This window comes from Gallus gallus, chromosome 4 (genome assembly GCF_016699485.2).
Source record: "Gallus gallus isolate bGalGal1 chromosome 4, bGalGal1.mat.broiler.GRCg7b, whole genome shotgun sequence".
Lineage (NCBI taxonomy): Eukaryota > Metazoa > Chordata > Aves > Galliformes > Phasianidae > Gallus > Gallus gallus.
The window spans coordinates 21,711,466-21,730,090 of NC_052535.1; the positions used below are offsets into that span (position 1 = coordinate 21,711,466).

At 44.0% G+C, this 18,625-nt stretch overlaps 1 pseudogene across 1 annotated transcript; it reads left to right on the top strand.

The window, feature by feature from the left end:
- The first annotated feature begins 6,478 nt into the window (after positions 1-6,478).
- LOC121113221 lies at positions 6,479-16,340 on the top strand (annotated as a pseudogene). The gene is made up of 3 exons (XR_005859613.1): positions 6,479-6,643; positions 7,054-7,450; positions 11,740-16,340. The product of XR_005859613.1 is annotated as an NADH-ubiquinone oxidoreductase chain 2-like (transcript).
- The last annotated feature ends 2,285 nt before the right edge of the window (positions 16,341-18,625 follow it).

The following is an 18,625-nucleotide window of genomic DNA, read 5'->3' on the forward strand; positions in this document are numbered from 1 at the left end:
TCATACGCAAGACTGACAGAAGAAGGGCAATTGAGATCACTGATTGAAAAAAAAAAAATCAAACCTACAAGAACCATTCCCTATATTTTGCTTTGTCAAGGTGGCAAAGGAAATGGGTAAGTTGTTAAGGACATGGCTTGAAAAGGGACGCATGGGTGTATCAATGAAAATGTGGTCTAAAAGAATGTCTGAGGCTACTTTTGAAGATGTTGGGGGTACTTTGCACTGTAACCATTCCAATTGAGCCATTATTATTCCAACCTCATGGGAAGAGACTTCCAGAAAGGAAGGTTGTTTTTTCCAATACCAAGTTACGGGTGTAGACTCCTAATGTTGTACATAAACTTGATCTCATCCACCATATCTGTATATTTTAAACTGTCTCTCACGTGCATTTTTTGCTTGTTTTTTTTCCTTTACCCCCTCTCCCCCTTCCCTCTCTGGCCATAGTTCATGACTGCCTCAGGTCACTTGGGATGTTATTAACTGTACACTTTCCTTATATCGACAGAAGAAAGGAATGATGTTTTAGATGAGTAAGCACTCCTCTCCGTTCTTCTGCGGTTATCCAGGAAAGAATTCTTTTTGCCACCAGGAAAATGTCAAGAGTTTGGAGGTAGGTCCAGTTGTCTGAAGGTTGTGAAGACCTCAGGAGGAAAGCCTGAGATTAGAGCACAGAAGCAGAGCAAAAGGAATGAGAGTACTAAAAAGTACCTAATATAACAAGACCTGGTAACTCTGGAGATACCACATTTTGCAAGTGGAGAGAACATTTTGAAGAAAATCTTTTTCATTAAGGTGCCAATATTCTAGGCAGAAGTCTGAAGATATCCTTCCCAGGTTACAATAATCTCTAGCCATGTTTCTGCTGCATGGCTTCCATGCAGGGCACTACTAAATACTGCTGTAGAATTGACTGGTAGGAAGAAACACCTCTCTCTGGAGACAGTCCTTGAAGCCATAGCAGATCTAAGAGGAACAGGTTGAGAAATGCATGTAATCTAGCAGAACGTCCTGCTATTTTCAGTATTTCTTCCTATGACAGCATGAGAACAACAATTTTAAATGCTTGTGGCTCTACCAGATTTAATGCAAGATTAGCCTTATTCTCGTTAGGTATTCTTGGTATGTTTAAGTGTACTTAAAAAACATCCCAAAAACAGTATCAGCTGCTGACGTTAATCTTTTTCTCTCACATGAATGACTTCATGCGTGGAGAGATCCAATGTTTGGCAGGTAACAAGTACATTTATAAAGAAGCTCTTCAAAAACTGCTGACTTGAAGAGTGTTAATGTAAGTCAATGTCATCTGGAAACCAGTGATGAGATGAAAAGGGAGGAAATAAAAATTGGCGTCATGTAACTTTGCAATGTTATCTGGCCATTACTAGCAATCTAAGCTGTATCATGAATTTATTCACAACTTGCTGGAATTTAAAATGCAAAGAAGTGAACAGGTTATGTACCATAAAACTCACTAAACCATTTTTCTTGCTTAACAAGTTGCAAGCAACTTCATGAACTTAGCCCAGTTGACAGCAGTTCTCTTTTCAGGCTGCTTGAAGCTACACGGGCCTATAGATGAAAGGATGACTCTAGCGTTTCAGACTGCTTCCATATTTGGTATCCTCTCCTACCCTGTCCAAGATGGTTCTCTTGATTTTTCTGTGCTCGCTTTCCCCTGCGGTGGAAAACCACATTTCTTTAGCTTTCGAGACATATCAACACAGTTTAAGAGCTTGTCTTTCCGTAAGTTGCCAACTGTGTTACTTGTGTCCAGCTTAACACATTTCAAACCTTAGGATGTTTTTTTCACCTGAGTGGAGCACTGATGTCGACTGACTGTTATGTATATTAGGTGTGCTATCTACAGTGTAGTTGAATTCCAACAAAATGTGTCCAGGTTTTACATTTAATTTCTGCTTGCTCACAGAGACTGGACAGGCTTGGGCATGTGGCTATGTAATCCACTGAAGGATTTTTTTCTCATTTGCCTTGCATTCTCTTGTTCAGGATTTCCAAATAGCACTTCATGGAACAACAGGAGTAACAGGACACAATATAAAATAATGCATGTGTCAAAGACTGAGTTTTGGTGTCTGTGGGAACCATAAATTTGCACTTCCTGACTTCTGAGCGTTAAGATGGGCTTTGAATTCCTTGTTGTGCTAGCATTAATGTAGTTTAGCACAGTGAATAACTTTCCTGCCCCACCTCTCTTCTAGATCTAGTGGTAGCACTGATTTCACTGGGGTCTGCAGGCAAACGAACGAAACACTCACTTTACATGTTAGATTGGCCAATTCTTGCTCCACATGATTTAATGAACCCAGATCGTACTTTCAGTTCAATAAGCCTTGGTCTTTGGCTTCTTTTACACAGCAGGACTAAAGGAGAACTGTTCAGCTGTGGCTGTGTGTTAAATGGTGGGGAAGGCAGAAACTTCTAGATAAAACAAATCATGCTTGGGGGAAGAAAACTTGGGAAAAAAAGGAGCTTAACTAGAGTGCTACTGCTACAATGTAGCACAGAGTGCATTTTGCAGCATGGTAACAGTGACTCAAAGGCTAATACAGACCTGCCAGTTATGGTTCATTTCAAACTTAACGCAGTTTCCTCTCCATGAACATATTAGTGGCAACCCAAAAAGTAATTGTGTTGGCAGTGAGGAAGCCGTGTTATTTATTCTTGAAGGCTCTCTCAAAAATATGTTTAGAATTAAGATGTGTGATGAGAAGATGGTGGGCCTAGACTCGACAACTGCTGCTGGAAGAGTTTTGATCTTAACAGGAACACACATTTCCTTGTATACTTCTTTGATTCAGAATGAAAAACTTTCATGTTAGAAACAGTGATGTTGAGGAGAAAAAAATCTTCTGCCTTCACAAAACACTTAATAATCTTTAAATCATTAAATCATTAGTACAGGGATATAAAAGAGACTTGAAGAACAAACTTTTACTGCCTGACCCATTTCCTTTCTGTTGGCTGATGCAGCCACAGAGTTCCCCGCTGAGATTATACTCTTGGCACCTCTTCAAAAGAGCGTAAAAATAGTGTTCTTGATATTTCTAAAGGCACTTCAATTTCTCTTTTTTCACTGTTTTGTCTGTCTTCCTACCCATCATGAAGTGGAAAGAATCCCTTTTTGTTTTGTCCCATAAATATCTAATTTGTCCACCTTAATCGTGGGTGGTCATGGTGATTAGAAACAAATTCTAGCCTACAGTCGCATGTTATGTCCCTATTCCAGAGTATTTTGTTTTAATGTGGATAGAGAATTGTAGTTACAGAAAGATAATGCAATGCAGGATATGCTGTAGTAGTATTTAGCAGAATGCTGGGTTTGGTAATTCCAGCAACCATTTATACTTTGAAGTCCATTTGGTTTTATTGCATCTTCTTAATTTTGCTGCTCCAAGCACTCACGCTCTCTGGGCTGCTGTGGAATTGACCAAATACCTGTTGCTCAAGTCGCCAATGAGCACGTTTGTTAGGATGTGCAATCATACAGTGAGGGTGTACAATTACAAAGGAGATAATACTTTAATTCTATATACTTTTATTTTATTACAGGGATGCAGCCGCTACTCTACTTTTTTTCACATTAACTTCTGTTTTTCACTTGAGTTCCATCTGTTAGCTTTATGCCACCAAAGCATCATATTTTACCTTGGTTCACAGCACTTCTCTTCCTGTACTGAGTCAATGTTTCTGATGTTTTCAGCTCTGCTCTTTGTTTTAGTTAAACTTCAGACATTTGGGAACTTCTGTAATCACTTCTCTCTCTCTTTTTTTTTTTTTTGTCACACTTTGGAGTTTTGTATCATTTTCTAGAGTTTCCCCAGTGAAAAATGAATACCCCAGTGTCAGCCTCGTTCCTTAAGCAACAACGTTTACATGTTGCACAGCTGTCAGTTTCTTGCTGACAGCTTTTATTTTTTGTACTGTTGCTATATTGATGGACTGGAGAGATCTCAAAGATAGAATATGTCTACTTGCTGCTGTCAACTGGTAGCTGGATAGAACAATAAGATCTAAATTGGTGCCAACAACATAGTTCCTGTAGTGTTGATCAGCTGGGAGATGTGGCAGCCAGCCAGCTGCATGAGTGCTGATCAGTCAATGTGTGTGATGCTCTGAGCTGACCTTGGCACCTGGAGCCCATGGAAAAAGCAGGAGGCCACAGGAGCAGTGGGGATGTGGCAAGGAGGAGTAGAAGCAGCAGCTGGGTGGCTGCACTGCGTGTGTTCCGTACAGAACTAGGAGCCTTCGGGTTTGCTGCCTGCTGTGCTGCATAATCTCTGTAGCCACCTGTACTACAGGTAAAATAGGAAGGTTTGCAGTATATACATGTGTAATCACTTTGATATCTGGTCATAACCACAGTTCTTTTCAAGTAAGCTCACTGAAGATGAGAAACCCAGCAGAGTGACTTGAAACATCAGTGGGTCATGTGAAGAATGTATTTCCTTTCTTACAGTGCTGGTTGTATGAGGGATTGCCCCACGAAACATGCACACTGAGGGAAACAACAACTATGTATTTAAAGGCATAATGTATACATATTCATTACATTCCAAGAAATTGGTTACATATGCACTGAGTTTCTGAGACTTAGTTAACATAGTGTCCTGCCCCTCTGGCCATGTGTTCTGAAATGTGAGGAGGGCCTCTGGGCTCTGTGTGGTGATTGCTGGATGAAGGCTAGTAGTGACCTTCTTGAAGGCTTGACGTCTTCCTTGCTGTAAACTCCCAAGTTTTCAGCCAAACTGGCTTCTGCTAGGGTGTTGCTGAGGCATCTATTTTGTTTCCTCATTTTACTTTAAAAATTCTATCCTTAAGCCTATACTTATGCTAGCATTCTGTTCTTTTAGCTGATGTCTGCCCATATTGGGTGATAACATTGGTCACTATTCCACACACATCATGGTCACAGTCAAGGAAATTTTCTGTCAACCACATTTGGTGATTCTGCATATAGAAAGAGGCCCAGGCAAACCTAAACATGCCTCAGTCAGGCTTGGGTCCATGCTCTGCCCTGTGAATGTCCCACTGAAGCCATGCAGTAGCTTCACGCATCAGTGGGACCACTGCTGCAGAGACTGGCGTTGGGGCAGGTAAGACTGCAAGGGCAAGGGATCTGAAGTGAAAAAGACTTGACAAAAAAGCATTTTTAGGGCTTTTTGAAACCTGCCCCTGTGCTGGGGGGCTGGCAGCTTGCAGGTGGGCTGCTGAGCTAGCAGGGGCAGAACCTGCACTGCCCACCCTTGACTTTAACCCTTGGCTAGTAGGCTATAAGCAACCTCAAGGAGGGCAGCTGCTAGCTTCCACCCATACAACAAGCAAACAATCTTATACAGGCTGGGGTGGCCTTTGCCAAGATCAATAGCCAACCCAGTCCTGTTCTGCTTCAACTGTGGAAACAGGTAAGGAATGATAAAAAAAAAAAAAAAAGAAATACCTCCAAAAGAAGGAGCAGGGGTATGGATAATTGAACAAGTCCCAACAAAAAATTGGAATTTAGAGGACTTTCTAGTCCTTAATAAAAGGAAAAAGCCTCCTCAGGTGACTTGGGCAGCTATACCCAAGCTGCCTGAGGAAAAATATTTGGCAATCACACAATTCACAGCCTGACATGGGACGAGTCCCCCCATAACTAGGGCCTCCAGATGGGACCAGAGGCCCTATGTCGAGTGAACGATTTTCTAGTCCTGGAAAAACATAAAGTGTGTAATGGATCTAGTAGATACAGGCATAGAAACATCAATTGTTTACAGGGATCCAGCCATGTTTAATGAGGATAGAGTGATGATCAGTGGGTTTGGGGGACAGACCTTTCCTGTTACCCAAATGTGGTTAAGGTTGGGGTTGGGGCATATCCCGTTCTGGGAGTATAACGTGTCTGTTGTCCTGGTCCCAGAGTACTTCTTGGACATAGACATTTTATGGGGTCTAGCTCTCCAGACAACTGTAGAAGAGTTCAGACTCTGGGAAAGGTGTATTAGCATCCAGGCGGTACAACTGATAGGAAGAGACCACATGTAGCACAAGCCTACTCACGCACCAGAATTGCGTCAGATAACTAATATGAAGCAGTATAACCTCCCAGGGGGGCAAGATGAAATATAGAGACAATGCAGGAATTAGAAAAAGCTGGGATCATAAGACCTGCCCCAAGCCTGTATAATTCCACTGTATAGCCAGTGTGGAAGTCAGACGGCATGTGGAGAATGACAGTAGATCATAGAGAATTAAATAATGTCACGCTACCTGTTCATGGAGCTGTAACCAATATCACCTCTCTAATGGACTCATTGAATAGGAAAATAAAAACCTACCACTGTGTCCTAGACTTGGCAGATGCATTATTCTGTATTCCAATTGCTGAAGAATCACAGGACCAGTTTGCATTTATGTGGTGAGGCAGGTAGCAGGCCTTTCAGGCCCCACCACAGGGGTAGATGCATTCACCAACATGGTGCATGACCTGACAAATTGGGGAAAATCTAATAATGCTAACTTGTATCATTATATTGATGATCTCATGTTGATGTCTAACTCACCAGAGGCATTAGGACAGGTGGCAGATTCACTGACCACCTATCTGCAGGGAAAAGGATGGGCTATAAACCCTCAGAAGGTGAAGGATCTGGGCCCATCTGTAGAATTCTGGGGCTAGTTTGGTCAGGAAAGACCAAAGTACTACCCAGTGCAGTAATACATAAAGTTCAAGCATTCCTGCTCCCTCCAGTACTGAAGCAGCTGAAGGATTTCTTTGGTTTATTGGAATATTGGCATTCCTTTATACTTCATTTAGTGCAGCTACTGATAACATTACATAGACTCACAAAAAAAAAGGGGCAGCTAGGGGACTGGGGGAGAATGGAACACGAGGCTTTCCAACAGGCAAAACTAGCTGTTAAGCCCAGAAGTTAGGTATACTTGATCCTACCAGCCAAACCAGATATTTGTGTCACTCAGTACAGCTTTGGCCAGGGCCTGCGGCAATGCCAGAGTTCCCTTTGATCCCTGATTGGGTTTCTATATCAGGTCCTGCACCGAGCAGAAGAGATATACAGTATGATTGAGAAATTGTTGCTGACTACCTATTCTGCACTGCAGGCAATAGAGCCAATTACTCAAACAGCTAAGATTGTGGTAAAAACAATGTTGCCAATTCAGGGGTGGGTAAAAGATCTAAGCCCCCTTCCTAAGACAGGGGTAGCCCAAGCCCTATCTGTGGCATGTCTGGTAACCTTCCTCAGCCAGAGGAACCATCTATCTTTGTCACCATTTAAGGAAGAACTCCAGAAGACCCTTGGCCTGTTGATGTACTGTAACGATGCTCCAGAAGAGACGACAGTCACTCTACAAGAAAAGAGTCCCATCCAGGAAGGGAAGTATTCCTTTCCTGAAGATGCCTGGTATACAGACAGGTCCAGGAAAGGTAACCCCAGTGAGTGAAGTGCAGCGTACCATCCCTCCACTGACACAACGTGGTTTGAAAAGGGGGATGGTCAAAGCAGGCAATGGGCAGAGCTGCAAGCTCTGTGGATGGTTATTGCTGAGGAACCCGGCAACAGCACATAGAACATCTGCACAGATAGCTGGGCTGTATATCAAGGTCTCACTCTTTGGATCACATGGCAGGTTACCCAGGACCAGACCATCCACACCCAACCAATCTGGAGCAAGGAGATGTGGTTAGACATATGGAATGTGATCAAACACAGAGCCATATGCATCTACCATATTCCTGGACATCACCCTGCAAGGCAGTCACCAGAAAATGATGAAGTCAAAATGTTGACTTGAGTATGGTGGATTGAGAACTCTCCTTCAGAGAACATCACCCACTGGCTACTCCAGAAGCCATGACATGCCAGACAGAAGATGATGCAGGCAGCAGACATAGCACAGGGACTTCCCATAATGATGTCAGATATCACCCAGGCACATAATGATTTCAACCCTTCCTTAAAGATGAGACTGAAAACCTTGCCAGAGATGACTGCCTACCTTGCCAGAAGACATAACCCCCTCCAAAGGTGGCAAGTTGATTATATAGGCCCTCTCCTGTGATCTGAGGGGGCCAGATACACATTAACTTGCATTGACACGGCAAATGGACTGACGCAGGCCTATCTAGTACCAAAAGCAAACCAGGCCTGTAGCATCAAGGCTGTAACCAAGTTAATGGCAGCATATGGGACTCTGCAGGTCATCATGAGCAACCAGGGTGTATGCTTCACAGGCATGATGGTGCAATGCTGGGTGGAAGAGAACAACATTGAATGGCAATTCCATCTGCCATATAATGCAGTGGGAGCAGGCCTCACTGAACATTATAATGGCATCCTTAAGGCTGCTCTGAAGATAGATCCTGCAGGGGCAGATGAAGAGATCTCACAAAAACCCATGGGACCTGAAAGAAAGACCTAGGGACAAGACACCCAGTACCCCAAAGATGCCCCAAATGGCTTTGGCCTCTTTTCTTAGGATCCAAATTGAAGGCACTTTCAGTCAGGTAAGACCCCAGTTTGGCAATGAAAATAACCTTCTGCTCCCTGCCCCTGAGAATCTAGAACCTGTTACTTGTAGAATAGAATGGCCCTGGAAGGTGCAAGTAGGACTGAAGTGGCATGGCCTACTCCCACCTCGTGGGAGATTACTGGAGGTGGATGGTTTGGTACCTCCTCCAGTAATCAGCACATGGGTTAGTGACATCATGGTCAGCACTTATGTCTTCATTACTAAAGGGACCCAAATCATGTCCCTATGTCAGATCAGGATCCCCCTTTCGGTACCTGATATAGTTACGCAGCTACAGATATCAGGCTAAAGGGTGTGGTACAGATGGCTGGGACATCACAGAATCATAGGGCTTGGAAGCGACCTCCAGAGGTCATCAAGTCTGACCACCCTGCAAAGCAGGCCCCCTACAGTAGGCTACACAGGTAGGCATCCAGATAGGTCTTGAATATCTCCAGGGAAGGAGAATCCACAACCTTCCCAGGCAGGCTGTTCTAATGCTGTGTTATCCTCACTGTGAAGAAGTTCCTTTATATATTGGTGCGGAACTTTCTATGCTCAAGTTTATGGCCATTTCCCCTTGTCCCATCCCCACAGACCACTGAAAAGAGGTTGGCCATGTCTCTTTGACTCCCATACGTAATGTTTGTAAATATCTTAATAAGATCCTCTCAGAGTCTTTTGTCAAGGCTGAACAGATGCATTCCACTCAGCCTCTCCTCACAGGGGAGGTGCTCCAGGTCCTGTGTCATCTTTGTGGCCCTCTGCTGGACTCTCTCCGGAAGATCCTAGTCTTTGTACCAGGGAGCCCAGAACTGGATACAGTACTCTAAGTAAGTCCTGACAAGGGCAGAGTAGAGGAGGAGGATCATTTCCCTCAACCTGCCAGCCACACTCCTTGTAAGGCACCCCAGGGTCCCATTGGCCTTTTCAGCCACCAGGGCACACTGCTGGCTCATGGCCAACCTGTGGGGTTTGCAGCCCTAAAATGAGATGGAAAATCCTGTTCCTTGACCTAGACTCTGGAAGAACACAGCTGGTAGCTGGAAGGGAGTTTGTTATGAAATTAGGATGGAGGAAGAACCGCTTGTCCTGCTTTGAAATATAGGTTGTGATAATGCAGAACAGGAAGACATGCCAGCAGGATGTGGGGCGCTGTTAAATCTTTGTAAATAACGCCAGGTGGCTTTTATATAACTGATATTTACTAACAAGTAAGCTAATTAATCATAGAACCATTTGTCAGCAATTAATGGAACAGTATAAAAGAAGAAAACAGAACACAATAAAGTGGACATCAGTAGCATTCATATTGAGTGTATTACTGTGTCTCATTCTTCACCGCCACACCAACCCATCACCCACCAGGAATCCCAAGTCCTTCTCCACAGAGACCCTCTCCAGCAGGTCATCCCCCAACCTGTACTGATACTTGCCAGGTGCAGGACTCTACAGTTGCTTTTATTAAACTTTATCTGGTTTATTGCTGCCCATCTCTCCAGCCTGCTCAGGTCTTGCTGAACAGCAGCACAGCCTTCCAGTGTGTCAGCCACTCATCTATCACATACTTTCTCAGCTTCATTATCAGGATGTCATGGGAGACTTTTCTCCCTCTCTTCCTTCATTGTCTCGTAAACTGAGACTTGTATGAATGCCTAAATGAGGTCTTCACCGTCTTCTGCAGATAATTAGGAGGTTTATGACCTCGATATTGGATTGGGACAATCTAACAGTGCAGCTGCTATTCATTCCATGATTAACAGTCCTACATGATCTGAATCTAGACCAGAGTGATCCAGGACCATTTCTATCTATTAACACACTGCTCCTACTATGAAAGGAACACAAAAGTGGGGTCAATACTATGAGTGCAACCCCCTTCTAAGCAATGACTCCAATTCAACTGTTAAGAAGCCCTACATCCCCACTATAAACTCCTAGAAAGGGACTGACTGGCTAGCACAGTGGAGCTCAGCAAATGCAAAAAGCTTAAGCCCTTTACCCAGAGGTTCAAATCCTCTCCCTTGCTGCCCCAAATAGGAGATATCCTACTCTGATAAGCCACTTAATTATATCACTATCATATATACTCCTCATCCTAATTGCTATGGCCTAACAATTTTTCATTCTACAAGTGTTAACTACTTGCAGGTCTACTCCAAACCATGGCAGATGGAGTCAAACTATTTGTTAAAAGAACCTATCCACCTGTCTGCCACCTCCTCCCCCTTCCTCTTCATTATAACCCATCTTAACCTTACTTTGAGCCCTCACCATTTGAATTCCCCTTCTGCCACAGTTCCCCCTTTCTGGCTTAAACCTAGAGCTACTATTCCTTCTAGCTAGATTGAGCTTAACCATCTACTTCTCTGATCTGGATAAGCTTCAAACTCAAAATACACCTTAATCAGTGTGCTATCAGCTGTCACCCAAATGATCTCAAAGGAAGTCACTCTAGCCATTGTCCCACTATCTGCAGTCACACTAAGCTGCAATTACACTGTAAAGCACCCTAGTCCCTGCTTGAAAGCCTATTTATCTCACATTTTCCTTGTGGCCCCTTGGAATAACATGATGCATCTCTAGCCTTTCCAAAACCATTCACGCCCCATTCAACTTCATAGAAGGAGAATCTGAACGTGTCTTGAGATTCCATGTTGAATATGCTGCAGAGCCATTTGCCCTGTTTTTCCCAGCAGAGTACACCAATGTCATACTTGTGAACACACTAACTGCCATCTTGTTCCTAAACCCAATCTCTCTAAACCTCCTGCCTAGACTATTCTCAATTACACTAGCTGCAAAAGTACTTCTCTCATCCACGTTCCTATGGATCCAAGGCTCGTAGCCACAACTCTGCTATGACCAATTAACGCAACTCCTATGAAAAAAACTTCCTACTGCTGACACTAGTCCTACGCCTTCAGTGCACTGGCATACTGATTGGCTGTGCTGGCCAACCCCCCAGGTAAGGAAATGGGCCAGAATACAAGGATTACTATGGTAAAGCAAACAGACTTCTCACTTCCTTAAGTTTAGAGAAGTCAGAATTGAACCTACACATACGGAGGTCAAAAATCTCCATACTCCATCTATGTTATTTTCTAGTAGGATCAGCCAATGGGCCTATTAGGCCCATGCACCAAAAACAATTGTTCAATTCCTTCCCCTGCTAACACTGCCTCCACCTCTCCCCCCCCCCAGCCCCAAAACTAATAGCAACCTTTAGCCTAATCATAAGAACCAGCATCATGATCTCCAGCAACTGTTGAACAATAGCCCAGACCAACTTAGAAACTGACACCCTAGATTTTGTTCCCCTCATCTCTGAGTCACACTACCCCTGAGCAATCAAAGTCGCTATCAAATACTTCCTCCCCCAATCTACCGCATCAGCCCTAATCCTCTTCTCTAACATCACTAACGCCAGATCTACCAGTCAGCAAGATATTGTGCAGCTAAATCACTCCATATTGTGCCTTGTACCAAAAAATAGCAATTGTGATCAAATTGGGACTACTTCCATTCCAATTTTAATTCCCAGAATAACTTCAAGGATCCTCTCTGATCACTGCCTTGTTACTCTCAACCCTAAGAAAACTTTCCCTGATCACCCTGCTCCTACGGACATCATGATCCCTTAATCCTACCCTGCTCAACTCCCTAGCTGTCAGCTTGACAATAGTCAGAGGTAAAATACACTTAAACTAAATACAAATGTGGAAAAAAAAACCTAGCCTTCTCATCTGTCTCCCTCCTAGGCTGAATTATCATCATCATGGCCTACAGCCCCAGACTCACCCTCCTTACCTTCTCCGTTTACATTGTAATATCAACAGCCTTATTCCCATCCCTAAACCAAATCTAAGTCCTAAAGCTGTCAACAATAATTACCTCACAAACAAAAACCCCAGTACCAAACATGACCCTAATACATGTACTTCCCTCTCTAGTGGGCCTCCTGCTGCTAACTGGCTTCATGCCCAAATGACTCCTCATTCAAGAACTTACTGGAAATAACCCTGACAGCCATGATAGTTACAATACTATTCCTCCTTGGCCTATTATTCTACCTTGGTCTCTCATATTGAGAACCATTAAGCTCCCCACTGACTCCTCTGACCACATAAAGTTATGATACACTAATAAAACCTCAAACTCTACTACAGCATGCTAACTGCACTATCAATCACCTTACTACCCCTTTCTCCCTTAATTCTCACTGTAGCCTAGAAACTGAGGATTAATCTGCTACCCAACCAAAAGCCTTCAAAGCCCTAAAAAAAAAAAAAGTTAAACAATTTCTGCCACATGTTAAGGCTAACAGGACATTAACCTGTATCTTTGGAATACAAACCAGCTGCTTTCTTTAAGTTAAAGCCTCCACCTAAGCAGATGGGCCTCGATCCTGTACAATTCTATTTAACGGCTGGACACTGCTGCCCCTCAGCTTCTGCCTCCAGGAGCCTGGCATGCCTTTGATTCCAATTGATGAACTTCGCTGTGGGGCCGATAAGAAGAGGAATTATACCTCTGTGAAAAGGACTCCAGCCTAACACTTCGATGCTCAGCCATCTTAGCTCTGACCTTCCTCAACCGAAGACTGTTCTTGACCAACTACAAAGATGCCAGCACTCTTTACCTAATCTTCAGCACACGAGAGGACATAGTCAGAGCAGCACTTAGCCTGCTAATCTGCATGGAACTATGATGACCAGAAACCTTTTTAGGAGATAGCCAAATCTACAGTGTAATCATCATAGCCTGTGCCTTCATTATAATCTTCATAATTATGCCTATCATGATCAACGGCTTTGGAAACCAATTAGTCCTGCTTGTAATTGGAGCCCCAGATATAGTGTTCCCTTGCATAAATAACATGAGCTTCCAACTTCTCACACCTTCCACCCTACTCCTGCTAGCCTCCTGTAATGTAGAGGCTGGAGCTGGTGTGGGACCAACTGCTGATCCACCTTTAGCCTCGCTCATTCCAGTGCATCCATAGACCTGACTGTATTTTCCCTTCACCTGGCAGGCATGTCGTCTGTCCTAGGTGCTATGGACTGCATCACTATTGTTATTAACATGAAATCCCCCTGTGCTATCACAATACCAAACACCCCCATTCATGTGATTCATCCTCATCACTGTCATTTTACTATTCCTCTCCCTACCAGTCCTCACCATGGATATCACGATACCGTTTACCAACTGAAAACTTAATGCAATGTTCTTTGACCCAGGAGACCTCATCCTGTACCAACACCTCTTCTGATTCTTTGGCCACCCTGAAGTCTACATCCTTGTCCTTCCAGGCTTCAGAATCATCTCCCACATAGTAGTATACTCCTGAGGGAAAAAAAAAAAAACACAAACAACAAAAACAACAACAACAACAAAAAAACATTTGAATATGTAGCAATGGTATGAGCAATACTATCCATTGGATGCCTAGGCTTCATTGTATGAGCTCACCACATATTCAGTCAGAATAAATGTAGATGCCTGAGCTTACTTCACATCAGCTACTATAATCGTTATCCCAACCAGCATTGAAGTCTTGAGCTGACTAGTCACCCTGCATCGAGGAACAATCTAATGAGACTTCCCTGCACTATGAGCCCTAGGATTCATTTTTCTATTCACCATTGGAGGACTAACAAGAATCATCCTCATCAGCTCATTCCTAAATGTTGCCTTCCACATGTAGTACTACTATGTAGTTGCCCGCTTCTGCTATGTACTCTCAATGGGGGCAGCGTTTGCAATTCTAGCAGGATTTACCCACCAATTCCCCCTCTTTGCAGGCCTCCGCCCCTCATGAACTAAAGCATGCTTCTGAGTAATATTTGCAGCCTAACCTTCTTCCCCCAGCACCTCTTAGGTTAAGCCAGCATGCCCCAACAATACTTGGACTACCCAGATGCCTATGCACTATGAAACCCACTATCCTCCATGGGCTCCTTAACCTCAATAACGGCTATAATCATGCTAATATTTATTGTCTGAAAAAACTTTCTTGGCAAAGCAAGAATTATCACAACTGGAACTATCTGCCAGCAAGATCAAATGAATCTGTGGTCACCTACCCCCATACTGTGCCTTTGAAAAACCAGCCTCAATCTGAGTATGAGAAAGGAAGGAATTGAACCCTCACACGCTGGTTTTGAGCTGACTGCATCAAACCACTTAACGCTTCTTTCTGACAAGACGTAAGCAAATCCATTACATAGCTGTATCCAGACTAAATCACAGGTTCAAACCCTGCACATCTCATGTGGTAAACCACTCCCATCTAGGACTTCAAGATGCCTTGCCCCTCATCATAGAAGAACTCACTGAATTCTGTAACTATGCCCTGAGAGTAGTGCTAGCAATCTGTAACTTAGTACCATATCTTCTAGCCCTCATACTAATACAAAAAAATCTATCATCAAATACCATCAGTGCCCAGTCAAACTAATCTGAACTATCCTACCTGCTCTTGTCCTAGTCCTATTTGCCCTCCCTTCCCTACAAATCCTCTATGTAATAGAGGAAGTTGACAAACCCGACCTCACCCTAAAAGCCACTGGACATCAAAGGTATTGAACTTAAAAGTGCGCAGACATTAAAGACATTTCATTTGACTACTAGATGATTCCAACAAGCAACCTCCCCCAAGGCTACTTCTGACTGCTAGAAGTTGATCACCTCACTGCAGTTCCCATTTGAGTAATGGCTGACAAATTGATCCGCTCCCGAGCTGTACCCACTCTTAGGGTAAAAACAGATGCAATCTCTGGATGGCTACATGATTTGAGTTCAGCCTGCAGCAATCCAGGACCATTTCTATCTATGAACATACCTCCTCTAGTATGAAAGAACTAGAGAAGCAGGTTCAATACTACAAGTACATCCCCGTTCTAAGCAGTGAACTTGACTTGACTGCTAAGGAGGCCTACAAGAGCATACCTGCTCTTGAGGTAAAAATGGATGCGGTCCCCAGATGACTAAATTGAACCGCTTTTATTACTACCTGACTGTAAGAGATTATTCTTTTATATGATTGACTCAAAGTTTGCTGAGGAACAAGTCCAGGCAAGTCCTGGGAAAAGGTAGAGAAATCTTCTGTCTGGAGGACACTGATGGACAGGTCCTGGCTAAGGGTTGTGAAATCCTTTAAGGAGCACAGATAGACAAGGCCAGGGGCAACGAGAGAGGGATAAGCTGCTAAGCTGCTGATAATGGCCGGGAAACGGTCTTTTGTGTGGACTTATCTCCAGGAAGATGGCCATCTCAGGAGGTACGCACATGACTCTTGCTCAAGCACCCAGGGATGTCACGTAGGCAGGAAAAAAAAGGAGGATAAAAGAGGGTGCAACAACCATGAGGATAAGTGTCTGCCATCAGATCCCTCACTACGAAAGGTCTGCGTGCTGACGGACTCAAGGTGTCTGCCATCAGATCCCTTACTACAGACTGCATGCTGACAGACTTCCCTGGGCCTGCTACCTGAGACCTGCTGCTTCCTTCCAGACTTACTCTGCGGCTTCTTCCTGGACCCACCCAGTACCTGCACCCTCTCGTTGCCCAAGACCGGCCTCGCTGCCCCTGCCATTCAGCCTCGGACCATCGAAATAGCATGCAACGGATTGCTACTGGATCTTGGTGGCAACTTATCCCCGCTTTAAACGATTCTTGCTTCTTTCCTATGCTTTGCTATCGCCTTCCTTCCCTCCCCCTTTACCCTAACTTGTAATAGCATCCGTCCTCTCCTTTCTCCCGTCTCCCTGGTTAAGATTTTGTAATAAACTGGCCAGACCAACATTTGAACCGTTGTTTCTTAATCTCATGCTGGGTATACATATTTCAAAGAACCTCCTCTCCCTCCTATAAATTGGAGCGAGACAGCCTGTACTTCCAAGAAAACAGTTAACGGCATACCAGGCATACTCCTACCACACAGTTGACCCATGTTCAGCACGGCCACAGCCTAATCATATGATTCCACTACAACTTAACTGTCCTACTAAGAATAGGCCTCCTCTTCATGCTCCTAGTTACGCTCCAATGATGGTGGGACATAGTCTGAGAGGGCTCCTTTCAAGGTTACCTTACTCAAACCATCCAAAAAGGCTTACTGTATGGAATAATCCTCTGTATCACATCAGCGGATGACTTCTTCCTAGGATTCTTTTGAGCCTTCTTTTGATCCAGCCTAGTTCCAAGACTGGAACTCAGAGGATGATGACTCCCAACAGGAATTGAACCCCTAAACCCCCTAGAAGTACCACTCCTAAATACAGCAGTCCGCCTAGCCTTGAGTGTTACCATAATGTGAGCCTGCCATATTATCATGAAAGGCAACCAAAAACAAGCTATCCATGCATTAAACCCTAACCCTCCTCCTTGGATTTTACTTCGCAGCTCTCCAAGTGATAAAATACCATGAAGCCTCATTTTCAGGCACTGACAACATTCAGGGCTCCACTTGCTTTGTCACCACAGGATTTCACAGACTAATAATCATTGGATCATCCTTCCTTATGGTCTGTCTTTTACAACTAATCAAATTCCACTTTGCATTGGACTCTGCTTTGCATTTGAAGCATTAGACTGATATTGACACTTTGTCAATGTCATTCAACTTTTCCTTTACATATCAATATACTGATAAGGATCTTCCTTTTCTAGTAAACTAACTACAGCTGACTTCTCATCTTTAAAATCTGCTACTAACTCAGAGAAGAGCAATGAACGCACCCACATTCTCAATATCCCTCCCCTTTGCTCTAAGCACTGCACTAACCATTCTAAACTTCTGACTTGCCTCAATAACCCCAGATTCAGAAAGACTACCACTAATAAGAATGCAGATTTGACCTCATAGGATCGGCCTGACTCCTGTTCTTGATCTGATTCTTCCTCAGTAGCCATTCTATTTCTCCTCTTCAACCTAGAAATCACCTTACCCCTCCCACTCCCGTGAGCCGTTCAACTTCAATCCCCCTTAACTACTACACATGCATATAGTACACACAGTATATGTACAGTATATATGCAACTAGCATATACTGAGCCTTCACCTGTGCTCTCAGGACAGATCAGGACCTTCCCCCAGGTGCTCAGTCAGTGGTTCAGGCTGTGACTCAAGAGATCCCATACACTCCACCCCTTCATAGCATGACCTAATGATGGGGCTGGTTGAAGGGCGAGTCTTTCCTAATGCAGGGGTTCAACACACTGCGACACTTATACAATTGCCCATCACGATGCAGGTTGACATAATGTAAGATTATCGATGGCTGGTTCATGGTTGAAAGTTGTGTTCTTTCATGGGCCAGTGCTCGATGATATTACTGAAGGCATACAGTAGCTTGGATCAGGAAAGGTTCAGCTTGCATTCTGGCAGTCCCATATATTCCATCATTGGGTGTCACACTGATCTTACAGTCACACTGGAGAATCTTGTTATCATGTTGCTCTTCCTGGTGATCCTGTGGATACAAAGAGACTCACAGACAGTAGCACAGGTGTTTTAGAGGTACCAGAAGGAGAAACTCCACCTTCCACAGCAAGATACAGGCTATGTTCCTGTCCTGGGTCAACACTTCTGCATGCACTGGGGCATGTCCCAGCCATCTGTACCATACCCTTTGGCCTGATATCTGAGGCTGCATACTTGTATTGGATACCAAAGGGGAAGTCCCGAGTTACCACAGGGACATGATTAAGATCCCCTTAGTGATGAAAACTGGAGTGTTGACCACTATGTTTGCAGGCCATGTATCTATTATTGGAAGGACAACCAATCCCCCAGCCACCAACAATCTCCCCCAAGATTGCACCTTCCAAGGCCATTCTATTTTATGGGTACTGGGCATTCGGTTCTCAGGGGCAGGAAGCAGAAGATGATTTTCATTGCCAGTTTGGGGTCTTACTCAACTACAGGTGCCAGTAATCTGGATCTTAAGCAGGGCAGTCCATGTTGTCTGTAGCATTTTCAGGGCACTGGGTCTGCCATCTCTAGGCCTTTCATTTAAGTCCCACAGGGTTTCATAGAATCTCTTTGTCCACTCCTTCAGGGCAGCCTGAATGCTGTTACAGT